General features: G+C 46.1%; 1 pseudogene; it reads left to right on the forward strand.

Moving 5' to 3' along the window:
- The first annotated feature begins 308 nt into the window (after positions 1 to 308).
- LOC136470469 (nudix hydrolase 8-like) lies at positions 309 to 2606 on the forward strand (annotated as a pseudogene).
- The last annotated feature ends 10830 nt before the right edge of the window (positions 2607 to 13436 follow it).

A 13436-nucleotide genomic window follows, 5' to 3' on the forward strand; every position in this document is an offset into this window, starting at 1 on the left:
CCACGCCGCTGGCACACGCAGCTTGTTATCGTTCTTGTGACAGTGACGTGGATTCCACGTGGGATTTTCATAAAGCGTTCGTGCGTGCAGTGCAGTGCGGCGCGAGCATTATTCTGTGGTCGCGCGCGGATCACTTCCAAAAACTCGTATCGATCAGCCGCGGAACACAGATCAGAGATCAGAGCGCGCAGCAGTTAAGTACGTAGCACGTCAGTCGATCTGTGCGGCTGGCGTTCATTCGTGGCTTTGGTGCTCTCGATCGGTGTCGGTGGCCCTCGCGTTCGCGTCCGCCTTTCTCAGTGGGATTCATGGAGGGCAGCCTCGTCCTCGATTCGGCCGCGGCGGGCTTGTGGGCGGCGTTCCGGAGCGGCGGTGCGAGCATCTTGAGCTGCGCCTACTCTTCTAGAGGTATGCATATATACACGACTTGTCTCGCCAAAACAGCCCTTTCTTCGCGCTGGCTCTGCAGCTTTGTGAGCTCGACCGTGCTGTCGTTGTACTCAGATCATGAGCCGGCGACGAGGGCTCGGGCGTCCTTCTCTTCGTTCGGTAGGATGCGGATGCGGAGGGCGGTGAACTCGGTGGCGCGCGTGAACTGGTGGAACGGCAATGGCCACGGGTGGACGACGGCGGCGCCGGAGGAGAGCTCCGTCCTGGAGGCCCGGGAGGACGAGTACGGCGGAATGGTCGTCGACGCCGACCGCCTGCCGCACGACGTGGCCGCGTTCGCGCGGTCCCTGACGGTGTCGCTCTCCTACTGGAAGTCGGTGGTGCGTCACCACGGCCGAATCACCTCTCCAGTGGTGAAGGCAAAATTTCACACCTGTTGAGCTCTAGCAGGTGCTTATATATATCACGGCAGTAGTGCTTTTTTACAGGGCAAGAAAGGGGTGTGGCTCAAGTTACCGTTGGATCGCTCCGAGTACATTCCATTAGCAGTAAAGGTATATTTGCGTAACCAAACAAAACTGTAAATAATGTGGTTAATTATTATTACGTGATGTTACGAATCTCTCTTTTCGTACCGGGTTCGAACCCCGTTCATGATGTTACTTGAGCATCAGTGAGCTATGTGCCTCTGTGCAGGAAGGATTCAGGTATCACCACGCAGAGGAGTCGTATCTGATGTTAACCTACTGGATCCCTGACGAGCCCTGCATGCTCCCTGCAAATGCTTCTCACCAGGTTGGAGTAGGAGCTTCGTGATCAACGACCAGATTGAGGTATATATATATCCGTACGTCGCTCATATGTTAGTGCATGTTCCTTGACGCGTGCTAAGGGCGTTTGGTAGGTCTCCCCCTAGTTCCGGCTCTGGCTCCTCAGATTCGGAGAAGCCCTGCCAAACACCCCCGGTAATGAGAAGATTTAGATTCCTGCAAGAGAAAAGGAGAAGAGTTTAATAAGTTTGCTACGTGTGTTTTTCATTCTGATTCTGATGGCATTTTATTTCTTGAGAACCCGACAAGGTCCTTGTAGTACAAGAGAAGTATTCTGCTTCAAGTTTGCTTGGTGCTTGGAAACTTCCAACGGGATTCATTCATGCGGTAAGGGTTCAGACGTTATGAAGTACTTCGATCATGGATGTATGCATGCATGTAAATGCTGAATGTTCCTTGCCCTGTGGCAGTCAGAAGAGATTTTAAGGAGAACTAAACAAGGGCTAAATGCTGAATGTTCCTTGCCCTGTGGTCAGAGAGGTCAAGGAGGAGACTGGAGTAAGAAATGGATTGTTCTGATTGTTTGAGAGTTAACCCTGTTCGCTTGTTGATTTCAGCCAGGCTTATTCAACCAACCAACATTGTTTCTCTCTCACAACAAACCAGCACCAGTCAGCCCAGAAACCAACTAACGAACACGCCGTTAGATTGTTCTGGTATTCATTCTTGGATTCAGAATTTTTTTTATGGAACAATCATGAACACAGTGTCTTCGCGCATTATGCAGGTTGACACTGAGTTTGTGGAACTGATTGCTTTTAGGTAATGGCTCTGCATGCTATTTGCTAGTGGTTTAATTCAGTAACGCACTCGTGCTGCGCGATAGAACAATTCTGCACATGCAGGCATCAGGCATCCAAATTTACAGAACGTCATCATATATCTGCTCGTTGCGGCCCTCGATCAATCTGTGGCAGGCACGCACACAAGGTGGCGTTCCAGAAGTCAGACCTGTTCTTCATCTGCGTGCTGAGACCACTATCCAACGACATCAAGATCGACGAAACGGAAATCCAAGCAGCGAAGGTACGACGTACTCGGCGCTTGTTCAGCGTTGGCTCGCCAAAGCAAGTCAGCATATATGATCTTCTGAACAGTGAACACGGTTTGCAGTGGATGCCGCTCCCGGAGTGGATGGAGCAGCCGTTCATCCAGGACGACCTCATGTTCAGGAAGATCTCCGAAATCTGTATGCAGCACCTCCGGAGGCGCTACTGCGGGCTGACGGCGCACCACGTGGTATCCAAGTTCGACGGCGGGACGTCCACCTTGTACTTCACGAGGCCGATCGTTTCTCGACAGATAAGCCGACTGAACCTGATTCGTTGCGAGAGAAAACTACTGATAACCAGGCTAATTGCGAGGAACTACTATAAGTTTAAGTAGCGAGCAGAGCGGGTTTATAGGACCTGGGGCGCGGGTATCTAATAAACACGACAGACGACGGTCGCTGGTGATGATAGGGACGAGACGGTGCCCGTATTATCTGCATAAACATGGAGCTTTTCTTTTTTAACTTGGTGGGCTGACTTGGGCTTCACATCAGGTTGGGCCAATAATTATGGTTATCGTATCGACCAATCAAAATTCAGCTGTAGATACAATTGCACGTATGAGTATGACCGTATTGCTTTCACGGCCGTAGTACACTGAATGCCATGTACTATCGTCGAACAGAATACAGATACCTTCCCCGCCGCCATCCTCTGCGGGGCGCTGCAGAGCACCGCGTTGGCCCTTACCCTTTCCGTCCGACCGCCTCAGGTGATTTTTTTTTAATTTTAACATTTTTTTGAAAACTAATTTTAAATCTAACACTGACTGTTTTTTTTTAAACTAACACTTTTGTTCGCGCCTATTGTCCTGGCGCGGCTAAATACCTGTGCCGCGCCATGCATGGTGGCACGGCAGCGGGCTGACGTGGCGACGACCGGAATCACGACCGGTGACGTGGCAAGGCTCTGCCGCGCCACCGATCTTGGCGCGGCACTGCCGCGTCACGGAGCATGGTGCGGCAGGACCAAATAAATATCGCGCGTGAGCCCGCCCACCCGCACGCACCCCTGCCCGCCCGCCCGCCCACTCCCGCCGCGCAGCACCCGCGCCGGCCGCGCCACGAACGTCGGTGCGTCAAGGCCGCCCACTCCTAAGGTAGCTCCCTCTCGATTTTATGTTATTTTGATTATTATTATTTTAGGATAATTGGTGATTTAGGATAATTAGTGATTTAGGATAGTTAGTAATTTAGGATAGTTAGTGTTTTATGATTGTTATTGATTTATGATAGTTTGTCAAATTTAGGATAATTAGTGATTTAGGATAGTTAGTGTCGATGTTTCACCACCGATAGCCTGCCACGGGGTACCCGGTGCAGTATGTTCGGGCTTCAGCGTATGCAGAACTCGACGGTAAACGTAACAGACAGTCGATTTATCTTGGTTCGGGCCCTTGACTGTGATCGAGTAATAGCCCTACAGTCCAGTCGGCGTTAGCCTTTGCGTTGGATTGATTGTAAAGTGTTGTGTTGCGTTATCTCCTCCGCTCTAGGAATCCGCCCTCCTTTATATAGTCAGGAGGCCAGAGTACTAGTCGGTTTACAATGTGAGTTTCTAGTAGGATTACAGAATAATACTACTACTACTAAGATTACATGGAAAGAATCTTAGTTAGACTAGGTCTTCTCCCTTCCTTGTGGGGTATCCCCCGTGGATCTCATATTGACAAGCCCCCGAGCACTTCATGGTTGAGCTCTGGAAGCCTCATCTTGTTCCTTCAGGTTTTGCCGAGCAGGAACAAGCTGTCGTTCGAGTGCTTTCTTGAGTGAAACCGTGTAGTGCTTCTTAGGATCTTCGAGTGGTGTGTGCTTTTTTGAAGAAAAAGGTACTCCCATCTGGGTGTAGCTCCCGAGCCTCTTGCTATTTGGAACAAGGAGCTGGAGGGTCTTGTCTTGAAATTGGTCTGATTCTTCGTCGAAGGGCTTCCGAGCATATACCCGGGTTCTTTATCAAAAAGAACTTGGATATAGCTAGGTCCGGGTTCTTTTTGTTGTAAGTCCTTAAAGTGGTTTGTCTTGAAGAAGTCTTCTTGGTGACGTGCGCTTTTTTCAAGGAAAAAAAGTGCACTCACTGAGTGTAGCCCCCGAGACTCTTGCTATTTGGAACGAGGAAGCTGGAGGGTCTTGAATCTTATGTTGTTCAAAAGAGCTGAAAACCCTCTTCTGTTGCAGCCCCCGAGCGTATATCCGGGTTCATTTACCCAAAAAGAACTCGGGTGCAGGGTCTTAGCATATTCTCTGGTAGTCTGTTGTTGTTAGATGTGGTTGTATGATAGTGGTTGAGTGTAAATGCTGTTTGCTTCATGAGTTGTACAGTGTTGGTATATCCTTTCGAATATGCTTGTCCTTGAGTACTGTTTCTTCACGCCTGAGTCCTCTTTCATTGAATTCTGTCTTTTCACTGTGCCCTTTGTTAGGTTTGTTCCGTTGGTGCTCCTGATCCATGTGCACCGCTTCTTTGGTCTATAAATACCCTCCTGGTGTGCTATTTTGGTTCATCGAGCATTTTGTTGCGTGGTCTGAAATCTTCATAGCCATGAATATGATAGTTTCTGAAGTAGAGCAGCCCCCGGACGTATCTCGTAGTTCTTGTATATCTTGTCATAGCTAGAGAGAGTCTTGTGATAGAGATTAGAGGTGGACTAATCTCGCAGCGGCATTATACCAGGAGGTACGTTGCGGTAGTTAGAGGAAGTATTGTGATGCGGGATATGTTCCTTCATCCAACAGTTCTGGGTAAATCCCCCTTGCCTGCCCTGCGACTGTCCGGTGTAGATCAACGCCTGATCTGGTGTCACATCGGACTTGGGTAGACAGATGCCTACTGGGCTTCTCTGTTCCATGTTGTCTCGCCGTGCTGCTGACTTCTGCCTCGGATGTTCTGTGTCTATCCTTTGAAGAAAACAGTGTAGCCGAGTGTGGTTTAGTTCTACCAAGTAGCGATTTGGAACACGTAGTCGTTCGAGAGCCTAGTTGTGTCTAGGTTCCTTTTTGCTACCTTGCTCGTCGTAGTACCGAGTTCGTTGGATCTTGTAAGATGTGTAATATTGTAATTTTTGAAGCCATTTATAATGGAAAGAATATTGTTTTCTAGGTTGTCATTCTTTTTTCTGCTGATGTCCTGGTTGTTTGTGAGATTGCCGAGTTCTTTCAATAAGAACCGAGTTCTTGTGTTCCTTGTGTGGCGACCCTTCGTTGCTTCATTGTTGACGAGTTCTTTTTATAGCAATATGTTAACTCTGCCTTGGTGCTAGATGGATAAGTCTGAAATCTGCCTGTTGAACTATACCATTGTGTAGAAGTATGTCGTCCGTCATTTTTGCTTTGTTAGTTGTGTTGGGAAATGAACCATTGCGTTCACATGCCGTGTTGAAACGGGCCTAATGGGCCGCATTTTCATTGCCGTAAAAACATATTTAAAGGCCTTCTTTCTTCTTTTTCTTTACTACCCTGCTTTTGCCTTGAAACCCTAGTTCTTACTCTGTCGTCGCCATTGTCACCATCATCTGAGCGTCGCCACCTGACCGCCGTTGTTTCTCAGTTCCTTATTGCTTTCGCTAGTATATGGGTAGGAAGAAAACCACGAGCAAGTCCTAGGACAACCTTTGTAGACGAGGAGGCATCACTTTCTATGATTGAAAATCAAGAATTCATGGCCATGAGGGCTGCTCAGAAGGTCTGGATCAGTTGCATGAGCTGGTCAGTGATTGCCTGATCCAGGACAAGGAGATTGCTGAGTGGAGGGCTCCTAGGCCAGCATCGGGTTCCAACCTTAGGCTCTAGTGAGATTGTTCTTTTTGTCTCCTTTATTCATGCTGGTCTTTGCCTTCCCGCCTCTGCTTTTCTTCATCGCTTTCTTAATTATTTTGGGATTAGCCTGAACCATCTTACTCCCAATGTTGTCCATCATCTTTCTATTTTTGTTCATCTTTGTGAAACTTTTCTTGGAATCCTTCCTTCTCTTTCTCTCTTTCAGTTACTTCTTTCCGTCTGAAGCCCCAACCCCGCAGCGATGACACCCATGTTCTTAGTGGCTGTGGGATTCAGTTTCATCAGGGTCATAAGGGTAGATTCTTTGATTATGATTTGGTTGATTCTGTGAGGGATTGGCGTGCCGATTGGTTTTATGCCACCAATATGATCCCTCCTCTTGCTGTCCATTCTTCTTCTGGTCCCGTGGTTAACGACCGATGGGAGAAGAATCCCATGACGGTGGATGAGCTCTAGGCGATCAAGCCATTTTTGGAGAGGATATGTGCTCTAAAACAGCAAGGCTTGACCGGCTTTGGTATCATCTCTAGTTTTCTTCACCGCCGTGTACAACCTCTGAAGGAGCGAGAAAACTATGGGTTTGAATACTCTAGAGTGGAGAACCCTTCTCGTATGGTCCCTGCCCTTGAGCTGACTGATGAGGAGGTGCTCGAGCGCCTTCAGAAGATGTTGAAGGGAGTAAGCGTCGTCCCGCATACTGTCTCTGAGTATTGTGCTAACAACCCGCCTCCTATTGTGAGTTGTTTTTTTCTTATGCTAGTACTTTTCGTATTTCCTTTGCTGTCTGCACTTTTCGCTTAATATTTCTTGTTTGGTTGTTTTACTCTTTTATAGGAATTGGGGCGTAACTTTGTTGATCCGATTCCCCTTGACGACTGCCCCGCCATTGTGGAGCTTGGGGAGAATCTTGCTGCGACATCTTTAACCAGTAAGTTTTAAACCACTACGATGTTTCCTAGTGTTTCTTCTGCCATTCTTGACACATATGTAGAGTATGTTCCTCGTCTAGTTCCTCGAGCTCCCCGCAGTGTTGGAAAAAGGGGGCGAGCAGATTGTTCTTCTTCCAGTTTGTCTGCCGCCAAGAAGTCTTATCAATCGAGTACTCATCCTAGGTACTCAAGTTATAGGTAGCGTGCTCCTAGGTGAGCATATTAATATGTTGTCTTTTTGTTGTTTGCTTTTGCCTCTAACCAAGTACTTTTCTTCTTTTTCAGATGGCGCTGTGGTTGCCATGCTTGAGAGTGAGGAAGAGGAGGAGGATGATGCGGCCCTTATTATGTGTCGGTGAGTTGTTTTCCTGCTTTTCTACTGTTGAACACTTCTTTTTGTTGTGACTTTGACCTTATTCTCTTGTAGTAAGCGATCGTCGACCTCGAAGTTCTTCTGGAGCTCCGATTTCAACCATGCCACTCCTAGTTGCAAGGTGGCGACGATATTTTTGCTTCTATAGTTCCCCCTCTAAGGTCTACTGTTGGTCTTGGGGGTTTTATGAAGAAAAGGATAGCTAAGTGAGTGAATTCTGGTTATGTTTCTCTGCTTCTGTTTTCCCCTTCTCTGATTCATATTCTTATCATCGATTTTCTTTATCATCTTGCAGGACCTTTGTCTTCCCTCAACCCTCAGTCGACTTCTTTTTAGTCTTCTAGCGCTCCCCTGCGTTCTGAGTCTCTGGACTCAGAATGTGCGGTCGGTGAGGTGGCTATGAGGGTGACAGGGTTCTTCGGTGATCCCTGCTGCTGTTGATTTGCTTGGCCCCGGAGGTGATCGTGGCCAGTGGCTATGGAGCCATCTAGGGAGGTAGCCGGTGCTTCCTAGGGTATGGCCCTGGTCTTGTCTTCTTTGCCTCAGCCGGCTTCTCCCTCTGCTCCTCTTCCTAGTGGCGTTCAGCGTCTAGATGATGATGTGGTGCAACAATTCGATGCCACTCATCGGTTATCAGAGCTGACCGCTGCCTGGGGGACCTTCGTGACTTCTTTTGGTGAAAAACTCTAGGTAAGTCTTTTCTAAAGTTCTTTCTTTGGATGTTCGTCTTTCTTCTGTTCTTATGTCTTGTTTTTCTCTTTCTCTTTTTGCTCAGTCTTTTTCTCAGGATCATACCAGCTTCTTTTTCTTGTCTAAAGCTGAGAAAAAATTGTCTTCTGAGGTTAGTGCCCTAAAAACAGAGCTTGATCTCTGTCGGGCCAAGATGGAGACCGAGCGTCAAACGCACCAAAAAGAGGAGAAAGCTCTCCATGCCCAGGTGGTTGAGGTAGGAAAACAAAGGGATGCAGCTGTGGAGGCCATGAAGAATGAGTGCAATGGTATTGCGGGTTCTTTTTGTTTCCTCTTGTATTCGAATTTTCCTTTCTGTTGACTTGTTTTTGGTGCCTGGTTTAGCTCTCCAAGTTGAAAAGCAGAAGCTCTCAGAGGATATTGAGGAAATGAAGACACTTGCTCACAATAGTCACAACAGGGCTAAGAGGTAATTACTCATGCTGAAGAAGAACTTGCGCTTGCCAAGTTGATTAGGCATGGAGCTGACAGGGATCTTGTGTAGGCCCAAAAAACAGTTGAAGTCTTGACTGGTAAGTTGGCGATGACTACTGAGAACTAGAATGCTTTGTGGAAATCATTTCGGTCAGTAGCCGATCTTCTCCGGACTCCATCGGATGATGGTCAATCTTGGGCTCAGTTTATTCCCCAAGTTCTGACCTGTTTGTAGGAGTTCATGAAGAGATGTGCCCAACTATGTACCAGAAATGTTCTTGCCCAGGTCTAGGTTCTTGCTTCGGAGATGCCCCTGTCCAAGATTGCAGAGAAAGCCAAGAGTCAAGAATATCTTAATGCTGTTGAAAAGATGGAGCCTGAGGTCGAAGATTTGGCTAGGAGGATTGTAGATAATCTGGATATTGATATTTCTTCTCCTAATGGCGATGCTTGATGTATTTTGAATTTATTACTCCAGCGTCTGTAATAAGAATATTATATTTCTTTTTGAATGAAGATCCTTTATTTTTTGTTGATGTCTTCTTTGCCTGGATGTTTTTGATTTTGTCAAGTGCTTGTCATGCTTTTGTCTGCTATGTGTAAACAACTCAGTATTTGTAGATCGTTGTCTTAGCAAACTTTCTTGATTTGTCGAGTGCTTGTCTGTCTTTCATCTGCGCTGTGTAAACAACTCGGTTTTTATAGATCGTTGTCTTGACAAACTTTCTTGGTTTGTCGAGTGCTTGTCTGGCTTTTATTTGTGCCGTGTAAACAACTTGGTTTTTTGTAGATCATTGTCTTGACAAACTTTCTTGATTTGTCGAGTGCTTGTCTAGGCTTTCGTCTGGTTGTAGAAAACATCTTAGGATTGGTTTGGGTGTTAGCTTATTAGCTACCCTCATCGACGGGCTCAAGCATCTTTTCAGCTCTTTTGCTCTCAGCCGGTATGCTCAGGCATGATTTCAGCCATTTTGCTTTTTGGATCCGGGTGTTAGCTTATTAGCTACCCTTATCGGTGAGCTCAAGCATCTTTTCAGCTCTTTTGCTCTCAGCCAGATGCTCAGTGAAAACTAACTCGGGAAGATTCATAATAAGACATTTGTTGTCGAGGAATACCATCTTTATTGATCATGAACGTTTACATGCTTAGTGAAAACAACTGGGGGAAAGCCATGATGAGACATATGTTGTCGAGGAACGCTATCTTTACTGATCATGAACGTTGATCTCTTGTGGCTTGTATTTATGTTCTTCCTTGTGTTGTCTTCATGCGTAGAATCTCCTTAGTTGGCTGATGTATCATGTATTGTTGATTTCTTTTCTATCTTCAGTTATCAACTTGTACGTGCCTGGTCCGGTAACTTTTGTGACAATAAAAGGACCTTCCCATGGACTGAGTAGTTTATGGCGTCCGTCAGTTTTTTTATATTCTTCTTAGTACTAGATCTCTGATTTGGAGTGATCAAGGTTGGGTATTCTTGTTGTAATGGCGTCTTAAACCTTGGAGGTATCTGGCTAATTGAAGGGTAGCATTTACTCTGACTTCTTCTGTACTAGTCGAGTTCTAATCTCTGAGTGTGTTCTGCTTCTGCTTCGTCGTATTGTTCTATCCTTGGTGACATCCAGATTAAGTCGGCAGGTAGTACTGCTCCTGATCCATAAACTAGGAAGAAGGGTGAGTATCCGATGGCTCTGCTTATTTAAGTCCGTAGCCCCCATACTACTTTGGGTAATTATTCAATCCATTTGGATCCATAGCCCACTAGTTCTTTGTATAATCTTGGTTTTAATCCGGCTATTATAAGTCCATTAGCCCTTTCTACCCATCCATTGGCTTCTGGATGTGCGACTGATGCGTAATCTATGCCGAAACCACAATCCTATGCCCAACTTTAGGAATTCTATAGTTGTAAAGGGAGAACCTAAATCTGCGATGATTCAATTTGGCATGCCGAAGCGATACATAATGTCTTGGATGAACTCAACTGCTTTGGTTGCGCTGTATTTTGCGAGTGGTTTGTATTCAATCCACTTGGTGAACTTGTCAATTGCTACAAAGATGTACTCGAAACCGTCCTTTGCTTTCTTGAGAGGTCCTACTTGATCTAGCCCCCAGCAGGAGAAAGGTCCAAGTGGGAGGGATGCAGATCAGATTGTGAGCTGGTACATGAGCTTGTCTTGCGAACATTTGACAACCTTTGCATTTTCTGATAAGTTCTTCTACGTCTTTCAAAGCAGTTGGCTAGTAGAATCTGGTTCGGAATGCTTTACCGACTAGTGTTCTTGAAGCTGCATGATTTCCACAGCAACCTGAGTGTATTTCTTTTAAGATCTCTTTGCCTTTTTCTAACCAGACACATTTTAGGAGTACTCCTGATGATGCGGCTCTTCTGTATAGGTTGTCCCCTATTAGGACATAGTTCTTGCTTCTACGGACAACTCGGGTAGCCTCCGCTTTATCTGCTGGCAACTTATTCTCTTTGATATAATCGATAAAAACCTGGGTCCATGAGGTGGTGATTACCAAGATCTGGGTGCCTTTAGCTGGGAGTTTAGGGGTTATCTCACCGGGTTGATTGATAGAGGGAGCTGATAACTCCTCTATGAATACGCTAGGGTGGGACCTTCGCCCTGTTCGATCCGAGCTTGGCGAGGACATCTGCTGCAATATTAGAATCGCGCAGGACATGTAGAATTTCCAATCCTTGAAAATATTTTTCGAGTTTTCGTATTTCAGCGTAGTAAGCGCCCATGTTTTCTTTGGTGTAGTCCCAATCTTTGTTGGCTTGGTTGACGACTACCGCCGAATTGCCATATACGAGTAATCGCTTAATTCTGAGAGTAATTGCTACTCGGAGTCCATGGATGAGGGCTTCATATTCTGCTTCATTGTTTGTGGCTTGCTATAGTATCTGAAGGACATACTTAAGTTGTTTTCCATCTGGAGAAATGAAGAGAACGCCTGCACCGGCTCCGCCTAGCTTGAGCGATCTATCAAAGTACATCTTCCAATGGTCAAGGATGGTATTTGGCATGGGTTGTTGAATCTCTAGTCCACTTGGCCACAAAATCGGCAAGGGCTTGAGATTTGATTGCCTTCCGTAGAGTGAAATCGATATTCAGAGCACCAATTTCAACTGCCCACTTAGATATACGCCATGTTGCATCTTTATTGTGTAGGATGTCTCCGAGTGGAAATCTATCACCATAGTAATCTTGTGGCTTTCAAAATAGTGGCGAAGCTTGCGTGAAGTGATCAAAAGGGCATAGAGTAGTTTTTGCACATGCGGGTACCAGGATTTTTTATTCTGACAGTACCTCGCTGATGTAGTATACAGGTCAGTTGTACTTTATATATGCGCCCTTCTTCTTCTCTTTCTACAGCTATCGCTGTGTTGATCATAGTAGAAGTTGCCGCAATGTACAACATCATGTCCTCGTATTTCTTTGGAGGTGTGAGAACGGATGAGGTTGTGAGGTACGTCTTGAGTCTTTTGAAAGCTTCGTTGGCTTCTTCTGTCCACTCAAACTTGTCTGTCTTCTTTAGTAGTTTAAAGAAAGGTAACCCTTTTTCGCCGAGTCTTGATATGAAGCAATTGAGGGCCGCCATGTAGCCTGTTAGTTTCTACACATCCTTGACACTTCGAGGAGGGCCCATCTCTGTTATGGCTTGAATTTGCTTAGCGCTGGCTTCGATTCCATAATGACTGACCAAGAATCCTAGTAGTTGTCCTGAAGGAACTCCGAATACACACTTGCTTGAGTTCAATTTCCACCTCCACCTCTTTAGGTTTTCAAAGGTTTGCCTTAAGTCTTCAATTAGTGTGTCCGGGTTCTTTGTTTTTACTACTACGTCGTCCACATATGCTTCTACCTTTTCGCCAATCTGATCACCAAGGCACATTTAGATAGCTCTTTGGTATGTGGCACCAGCATTCTTGAGTCCAAACAACATGGTCTTGTAGCAGTAGGTGCTGAATGGAGTGATGAAAGATGTCTTGCTCTGGTCTTATTCTTTTAATGCAATCTATGATATCTTGAATAGCAATCAAGAAAGGATAATAGGGCAGATCCTGCTGTCGAATCAACTATCTGATCAATGCGTGGTAGCTCGAATGGATCTTTCAGGCGGTGTTTGTTGAGATCTATGTAGTCGATGCACATGCGCCACTCATCCGTGTTCTTTTTTGTACTAGAACTGGGTTTGCTAGCCAATCTGGATGAATGATTTCTCTGATGAATCCGGCTGCCATTAGCTTTGTGATTTCCTTTTTAATTGCTGCCTTCTTGTCGGGTGAGAATCGTCATAGCCGTTGCTTCATAGGCTTTGAGCCTTCATTGACATCGATTTTGTGCTCAGCCAACTCTCTTGGGACACCTGGTATGTCGGCCGGCTTCCAACCAAAGATATCTTTGTTGTCCCAAAGAAAGTTGGTGAGCGCGAGTTCCTGTTTTGCCGAGAGGTGGGCGCTGATGGTTGCTGTTTTGGAGGGATCACCGGTGCCCAGGTCGATTTGCTTGATGTTGGCTTCTTTTGGTGGTGCGAGGATGCTGGGCTTTTTAGCCAATATCTCTAGTTCTTCTGGGCTCATTTCTGCAGCAAATAGTGACTATTTCTTTTCTACCATCGGTGGCTTGTGCCTTGGCTGCAATTTGAATTGCCTGAACGTCGCAGTCAAAAGCGCGCTTCAAATCACTTCGAAGGGAAAGGACACCGTTAGGCCCTAGCATCTTAAGCAATAGGTACGGGTAATGCGGTATTGTCCATGAATTTTGCTAGTGCTGGGCACCCAAGGATTGCATGATATGATGAATCGAAGTCTACAACTTCAAACTTGATGAACTCTGTTCGGTAGTTTGAGGGAGTGCCAAAAGTAACCGGTAGAGTGATTTGTCCAAGTGGCATAGCTGCCTTGTCGGGTACT

Source organism: Miscanthus floridulus, chromosome 8 (assembly GCF_019320115.1).
Source record: "Miscanthus floridulus cultivar M001 chromosome 8, ASM1932011v1, whole genome shotgun sequence".
Taxonomy (NCBI): domain Eukaryota; kingdom Viridiplantae; phylum Streptophyta; class Magnoliopsida; order Poales; family Poaceae; genus Miscanthus; species Miscanthus floridulus.